At 41.5% G+C, this 8535-nt stretch overlaps 1 long non-coding RNA gene across 1 annotated transcript in view; it reads left to right on the forward strand.

Annotated features, from left to right (window-relative positions):
- Positions 1 to 1769, forward strand: part of LOC145720708 (uncharacterized) — a 45407-nt gene extending 43638 nt beyond the window's left edge. Inside the window, exon 5 of the long non-coding RNA XR_014143901.1 lies at positions 717 to 1769. This is a non-coding gene — a long non-coding RNA (uncharacterized LOC145720708). The remainder of the gene's footprint in view (positions 1 to 716) is intronic.
- The last annotated feature ends 6766 nt before the right edge of the window (positions 1770 to 8535 follow it).

Genomic DNA, 8535 nt, shown 5'->3' on the forward strand with positions numbered 1-8535 from the left:
TGAATCTGTTCCCTTCCCACCACCCTTTTTTAAGACAGAAGCACTCCAGCTGGGTGTTGTAGCCCATTCTTTTCAGGGTAAAACTATACATGGCAATTCTAAAGTGCGCCCAAACCAGTATGTTCAAGAAATAATAAACACACATAATGTTCAAAAGAGAATATAAATACACACAAGTGAAAGTGGCAATAGTTTGTGTAAGCTGATGTTCACACCAAGAAGAACCCTCCTGGGACAGCAGGCTTTGAGATACTGGACATGCCCGTTTTCTTCTGGCATTCTTCTTTTGCTAGGAGATACACTATCCTGTCTCAGGGCAAAGCCCCTACACTGATCTAGTCATTTTGCTCTGATTTCTCCCTCTTCTTTCTCTCATCTTCTATGACCTGTTGTATCTCTCTCCAAGCTTCCCTAAAGTGGGCTGAAGAGAACCTTTTGGGGAGTGGGACCCCTGGGAGTCATTTTAAGTAATGTGAGTCTGCACCTCATTGGAAAGATGTCCAGTCCCTCTTTTTGTATCTCCCCTCTCCTCTCCCACTTCCCACCTTGTCAAACTTACAACGTGAGGGCCCAGGGGAGTCAGGGGTGCTAGAAGGAGAGGGCAAGCATTTCTTGAGGTACCGGGTCCAGGCACTGTGCTCGCCATTTTACTCATAGACTTTGATTTCAATGCCATTGTAATCTAATGAGAAAAGTATCATATCACTATTCTATAGATGAGGAAACTGAAGCTCCAAGAGACTATGTAACTTGCTTACTGTCAAATAGCCAATAAATGAAGAACTGGGATCCGAACACCAATTGGTCTGACTCCAGATCAGGTGATCATTTCACTAACCCCTTCTCTCTCCTGTAGTTCTAACTCTATTCAACAGACCCTATAAACAGTCTCTAAGTCTCTACTTGTGCCAGTTAAACGGGAAGAAGGATGGGAAAGGATTAAAATATGCTGGACTCGGAAGGTTCTAGGATACAAATGACTATCCATCACTTTTTGTCAGGGGTGGATGTTCAAGTCTACCCCTGGGGGGTTGTGTTCACTACGTAAATCTGGAAGGTCTTTCTGACTTTGTCCAGGGTGCTAAAGGTTTTCCAAGGTTTTCCATTGCAGGAGCAAAGTGACGAGATTAAACTATTACCAGGTGAAACCACCTGCAGGCTCAGTTTCAAAGTATTTTTGCCTTCAAATGACTTCTCTGGAGGAAAAGGGGTTATAAATCCCCCAAAGAAATAATAATAAATGTAATAAATGTTCTGGTCTATGTGTGTGTCACTGGGAGATTACTTTGGCATGCTGGACTTAGCAAATGAGAAATGTCAAAACAAATAAACTGCTTAATCCATATTGGATCATGACAAATTGATTTGGAAATCCTGCTTTCTCCTCTCAGGTGCTGCCTCAGGGATGGATTGTTTCACATTTTTTTATACTGGCTTTGAGGCCTTTGACTCATGTTATTGAGAATAGAAAGGCCATTTAGAAGTTCTAGGAGGTATCTGACAAAATGCTTTAAAAAAAGTTTTTATCATCCTTTTCCTGAAGTGATATTTTATGTCACCTCCATACAGAGTCATGGTTACATTGACTTTTTATGCTGGGAAAAGTGTCTATAACCATGTCTATCATCTTCCATTTATTATTAATTCATCCTGAATATCTATAAAGAAAGTTATCTGCTTTCAAATTATGCAGAATCCTAATGACTTTGGTAGCTCTCATCGTTCAATTACTGCTAAAGAGATTCTTAATAAATTATTGTACTTAAAACAAACCTGTAAGAAGCTATTTCTTTTCCTATCAAATTAAGACTCACAAGTTATAATTTATGGCCATACCCTCACTTATTTCCTTACATTATTCTTAATCAGCCACTTTCTTATAAGCTTAATAATAATAATAGACAATAATATAAAACATGCTGCTTTTGTGTCATCAGATCCCCATCTGAAACTCACACCCACACTCTAAGGTGGATACTGTTATTACCTGCATACTGGAGATGAGCAAACAGATGCAGTGACTCGCCCGAAGGTCACAGGTGATGAATGATAGCACCTGGATTTGAATGGAAGTGCCTGTGCTGTATTTCCTTGATACATGAAGGAAGAAAGCTCCAAATTCTCTCTTCAGAGTGCAAAAACATTTTAGACAATTGTATTTCTTTTTACCTTGTTTGCCAATTTAACATAACCTCAGAGCATTACAAATACTTGGGATACGTATTTTTCAGGCATATATCGTTATTTCTCAGCAATGTTGTCCTGCAAGGGCCCATGGTTGGGGGTGGTGGTGGTCATGAAATCAAAGCCACATGACTCTGTGGGCAATGTCAGTCAGTGGGACGAGAGAGACATCATGGAGCAAGGAATTCGGGTTCTCCTCCAGTCCTCCTCACCACCCAGATGATCGGTTAGGAAACACCAGCCATCGCATCAGCCTGTTCCACGTTCACTCTGACTTCTGCTGAGGCTCAAGTCAGTCTGCTGTGTTCCTGTGGCCGCAGTTCCAGGGTGGGTCCAAGGGTGACGCCCCCACACCAACATCATGTGGGAAGACAGGCCCACCGCCGACGGTGTGGAGAGTCATCAGAACGATGCTCCACACCAGAGGTCGTGAAGTGGTGACTGCAGGCCAAGTATGGCACATAGATGTGTTGAGTTTGGCTCGCTAAATGTCTTACTTTTTAAAAATTAGCTGTCGATGTTTAAAAAAGGGAAGTTTTCCCGCACATCCAGATCTTCTTTCCCTCAGGAAACATCAGAAGAGCTGGCAACACTGGGTTCTCATCCACAAATGCTAGCTGATCTGGAGGCAGCTGCCCTGTTTGGATGATTTGTCCATTTGTCAGCTCACCCCAGCCTCGCCATGCACCATTTTCTTATTAACTCACTCATTTTGTATTTTAAGGGGCCAATCAATGGCATTTGAGTTTGCGACACCTGCCTCTACAAAATTTTTGTTCTTGATTCTTGTGATGAGTAAATTTCCTCTGATGAATTCAATTGTTTCATGGTTAAATTTCATACCGAAAACATTGTAGAAGAAACATGGGCTTTGCAGTGAGGCAGATCTGGGCTCGAATTTGGATCCTGGATGTGACTGGTCCAATTACCTTGAAAAAGTTCCTTGCTGTCTTTGACCATCAACTTCTTCCTGTGTCAAATGGGAAAATTACCACCTGACAGAGAACTGTGAGTACATACTTGGCTTCCGATAAATGTTGGTTCTCTCCACCCTTTCTACTACACGTGGTGGTTTATAGAATCTGGGAAAGCAAAGATGAATAAGCCTAGGGCTTTTTTTTAGTCTCACAGTCTGGTGAGGGGTCCTGTGATCCATGTTTTTAACTTTGATCACTTGCTTAGCAGTGGCTTCTCCACAATAAAGTTACCATTTTCCCTTTTGTGATTAGTATACAATTTGTTGGAAGGCATTTAGAGATGTTGTAAATATCTTATTCCTCACCAACCTTCACTCAGCCACTTGAAGATCCGGAAATGATTTTTTTTTTTTAAGATTTTATTTATTTATTTATTTGAGAGAGAGAGAGAGTGAGAGAGAGAGCGAAAGAGGGAGTAGGGTTAGAGGGAGAAGCAGACTCCCCGCCGAGCAGGGAGCCCGATGCGGGACTCGATCCCGGGACTCCAGGATCATGACCTGAGCTGAAGGCAGTCGCTTAACCAACTGAGCCACCCAGGCGCCCCCGGAAATGATTTTTATCTGAATAAATTCTTATTATGATGGTGGCCAAGACAACACCTGAGCAAGGTGTTGGGACTTAGGGAACATAATCAGTGTTTTTCCAGACAGGGCATGGTCAGGCCTTCTTTGTCCCTACTGCATCACAGGATACCTTTGTTACTACTTCTGCAGTGAAGACAATCCAACCTGCTATTCATCTTGGCACAACTTACTCATTTTGCTGGGTGAGTGGCTTGGGTGTAGGTCAAAAAGAGGTCTACTCCCCTCACTGTGGTGGGGTGGGAAGAGCAAAACCTGGGTTCTTTCCTTTCTTTGGTTGAATGTGGTGAACTGACTCCCACCAAGAGGACAGAGTCAAGGAGGCCTCAGAAACGTTGCAAAAATGCATGGAGCGTGTCACTGGCATACCTACAATGCTCCTTTAAAACCTCATACACATTTAATCCCATATCCGTCTGGAGCATTAAGCCCCTGTATCTTTCTCACTTTTGTAAGGGTCCTAAATAAGTCACTTTTATAAATTCTAAACACTCTGATGATGAACATTTTATGTTAATAATTTAATTATTTACTTGCTTTCCTATAAAATATAGAAAATTCAGTTATATGTGAGAACTGGTAGAAAATAAATGCAGAAGAGTATAGGAAGATTAGATTATTTTTATTTACTTTCTGCCAGTTTCCAAGTAGAAAATGTTCCCAGACCCATGTTCCCATTATAAAAATGATATAATTTGGTATAGAGAAAAGAATAGAAATATTTCCATTTTTTATCTTGCCTACAGATCTGAATTTAGTGTTACTTTTTTTTTTTAACATATTCTTCTTCTACAACATGTAACTTTATACTACTTTTAATTATATGGGATATATAATTTTACCTTACATTGTATTACAAACTAGCCCCATAAATTTATTCCCATAAACTATTATGTAGCCTACATAGTCCTTACTTTTAATATCTGCATGAAGTTTAATTGAGTGCATGTAACAGTGTAGTTGGCCACTCTTCTATAAGGTGTTTATTACAAAAATTTCTATAATGAACATTGCTTTGCATAGTGATTTTATGTATTTAAGACTTTTTTAAGGTAAGGAAGAGATTTTTCACAGGAAAAGACTTTTAAAAACTTTTCATGCATATGATTAAATCAATTTTCAATACACTTTGGCCACTTTTCATTGTTAATGGTAATATATTAGTCTGTTAATCTAGTAGTGTTACCCGTCTTTACTATGTTTCTGTGTTAAAAAATTCCTTTGATTGGAAATATTTATTGCCATTGGTGTTGAACATTTTAAAATGTTCCTTACCTTTCCTCATTTATAAAATTTATCTTCTGTATATCTATCTATTCTATTCTCAGTGCTTTTCTTAGAGATGTGTTTGAACTCTTTATATATGAAACTCAAGTGTTCCTACTCTCATCAGCCTATGGCTACAAAGTAAGACCTAATCCAGAAATAATTCTAGCATGGATGGGGCCATTTGGGTTTGACTGACAGAAATCAGCAACTCTTCAGTGCCTCCCATTAGAATCTTCAGAGGCGTACCTGGTCTTGGCCATGGTCCAGGTTGCCAGCTATGCATGTCCATGAGGCTCCTTAGAGAATCTTCATCTGTTGCTGGCTATCAGAAGAATGCCAAGGGCCATGCCACAGATGCTATTTCCCGATGTTCCCAAACTTCTGTTCTTCCAGGTGTAAGAGCATTGCTAGGTTCAGAGGTTGGAGGAACGTTCTTCTTCCCAGTTTATCACTTGGTCCTCCTAGACTTCAGGAGCTTAGGGTCATTCAAATTCTATTTGGACTATTCCATTGAATTTTGTTTCTTACTCCCCTCACTACAGGCTCAAAGCCTGATCTGGACCCTCTCCTCCAACCCAAAGTCCTTCCTCACCCATGAAGCAAGAGCTGCTGAATATGTCAGTAGATACAAACATATGGCCCAGGGGTACGGTAAGTCCAAATCATATTAAAACATAATATCCACAATCTCTTGCCTTTCTCTACCATCTGAAGATAAAAGAGTCTTTGCTTGTTTAGCTACGTAGCCTCCTTTGTGTTAATCCTTGTGAGTGATAAAGACAAACATTAGAAAACTGGAGACAATGGTCAACAAAGAAGAGGGAGGGAATATATAGATGAAAAAATATGATTTTGGAGTAGGGGGATTTAGATGAGCTGATCCAAAGGGAGGACTAAAGAATGGGGAGGAAATGACCTTGTGCTAGAATTTTAAGAGCATAAGAAGAGCCCCTGAGCATTGTAGAAATTGGGGATTTTGTCTTCCCAGCATGCATTTCCTTTTCCACTTCTGTGGACCCTTGTTTCTTATAGTAAATCTGTTTCATTTGGCTTGAGTCAGGTAGATGCATCTTCACCCCATCATGGAGGTGAGCATGTGAACCCAAAAAGGTCAGTCATAGAGCTCTTTGGAACATTTGTTAGAACTCTTGGGGAAGGGAAGGGCCTCTCTTCTTTGGGATCAATGACTGCGATGACTGTGTAGTCCCACAGGAGCTGGTGGCCAAAGCAGCGGTGAGATGAGCCTAGTGACAGAGGGAGACACAGAGTCCTAATGACACCACTGGGGACTCTGGATTCAGCCATGATAGGAGCAGGTCCACTCCTGGACTTTCCAGGTATTTGAGGAAAGAAATTCTATATTTTCTCATGTTAATTTGATCGAGTCTCTAAAACCTGTAATCAACAGAGTCCTGACTATTCCAAGATGAGAGATAATGGCAGGATTATAGGGGTTTTGCTCTGTACCCTTGTGTCACCTCAGCTCACTTGGTTTCCTCAACTTCAGTACTAATTTGCTTTACTGTTCAAGGGTTTTTGATCTGGATTTGCATCTCTTCTGAGTGATCTTTAAAGATGAAGCCAAAAGCTCATTCAGGCTACAGAAGTTAAGAAGTGTTTTCTGTATGAGTGGTCTTTGGGCCCTAGTTCAGGCAGCTGGAAATACCTAAAAAATGATTAACCCTTGCGGCAAATATCTTTTCCTAGACTATTTGCCAATTTTCTTGCAAAGGGATTTGAGGGTCTTATAAGAACGAACATCATAGAAAGAAGGACACTTGGGTTGAAAAATAGGATCAGAGGGAGTAGATGCTTCCAGACAGCAGAAATGTGTTTTTATTTATAACTAATCATTGTATTTAGCTCTACGTTTCCTGGCAGCTGTAGACAAAAAGGAAAGATTTGGGGTTAGAGTTGTTTTTCCTGACAAAATAAGTCATAGAAATTCACTCAGGATAAACTTTAATCTGGAGCCAGATGCTGATGGGAGCATAGTATAGAAGTCCATGTATCTAGCTCACTGGATTATGTTACACAAAGGTGTTGCATGTTGTATTCATCACGAGAGAGACTCTGAGAAGGAGCTTAGTGCACAGAAAGGTTGTCCAGGTGTGTTCTTGGGATCATCCCCTCCAGAAGAGAGGAGAAAATAGCAGGATTGGACAGAGAGAGAAATCAGACCAGGCCATAGTCTCTGAGGCCTTAGGCAACTCTCTGGGGTGCTCTTAGGCTGGGAGGACCCATCAGAACTGTCCTGAATGGGAGAAAGGAGCTTGGGTTGCCCTGGCAAGAAGGCATGTCTTTGGTGAAACTGCTTTCTACAGGACCCCCCCCCCCCCAGGTAGTATAATTATTTAGATAGTTGTCACTCTTGTCTCCCAGCTAGACTGTAAATTCCATGGAGTCTGGAATCCTTGTTTTAAATCTTATTTCATTGCTTAAAAACTTAACACTGGGCTGAACACAAAGTAGATGCTCAATGAGGCAAAGCGAATAAATGGGTGGTCATAGTATTGAGGATCATGTAAAAATAATAACACAAATTAATATGAAGAAATAATTTTGTTTCCACCTTGGAAATATATCTAAGTGTTGAGGAACCCTTACTACCTCTCCTGCTAGTACCCAGATCCAAGCCACTGTTGTTTCTTGTCTTTTCCTGACACTGTTAATGTCATTGGTCCCTTTCAGTGTTCTCAGCGGAGCTGCGAGAGCCGTCCTGTTGAAGTGTAAGTCAGATGATGTCACTCTCCTAGTGAAGGCCACCAATGGCTCCTGATTTCTTTCAGAGCAAAAGAAAGTGTCTTTCCAATGGCCTGCAAGACCTCACAGAGTCTCTGCCCCTTTCCTGACCTTGACTGAATCACTCTCCCGCATCCCCATTTTACCTGGCCACAATGGCCCCCTTGAGGTTTCCACCCCTGGGCCTTTGCACTGGCTGCTTCATCTGCCAGGAGAGCTTTTTCCCTACATACCCACGTGGCTCCCTCCTCACTCCCTTAAAATCTTTTCTTACTTGAGGAAATGTTTACTTTGAAACTCAGAATTTCAACTTTTAGAATTCCCCCAACACTTGTGGTTCTTATCCTACAGTATCCCCCCCCTCCCCTGCCACAACCCTGACAGACTCTATAATACGCTTTCTGTATTATCTTGTTTTTTCTTAATCAGTTCTCACAAGAATGTAAGTTCTACAAAGGACACAGTGTTTTGCTGTTGTTGTTCAGTTTGTCTACTGCCTAGAACAGTGCTTGGTTCAACAAATACTCCCAAATGAATGAACGGAGGACTTTCTGCTTAGAGTTTAAGCATGGGGCAGATTTCCACTTGGTCATGAAATACAAGGAGATTCAGCAGTCTGGGAGAGTGGGAATATTCTCGGGCAAGCTTGCCTGTGGAGACGAGTGGTTGGGGCCCTGACCCTGTGCATCTATCTGCCTCATTTCTAACGCATCTGCAGGGTGGCTCTCTGCTTTCCTGGTCGGTGGGTGGGAAATGCTTCCCCACCTGACCCAACAGGTCCT

This window comes from Leptonychotes weddellii, chromosome 3, assembly GCF_054177405.1.
Source record: "Leptonychotes weddellii isolate Sample4059 chromosome 3, ASM5417740v2, whole genome shotgun sequence".
Classification (NCBI taxonomy): Eukaryota; Metazoa; Chordata; class Mammalia; order Carnivora; family Phocidae; genus Leptonychotes; species Leptonychotes weddellii.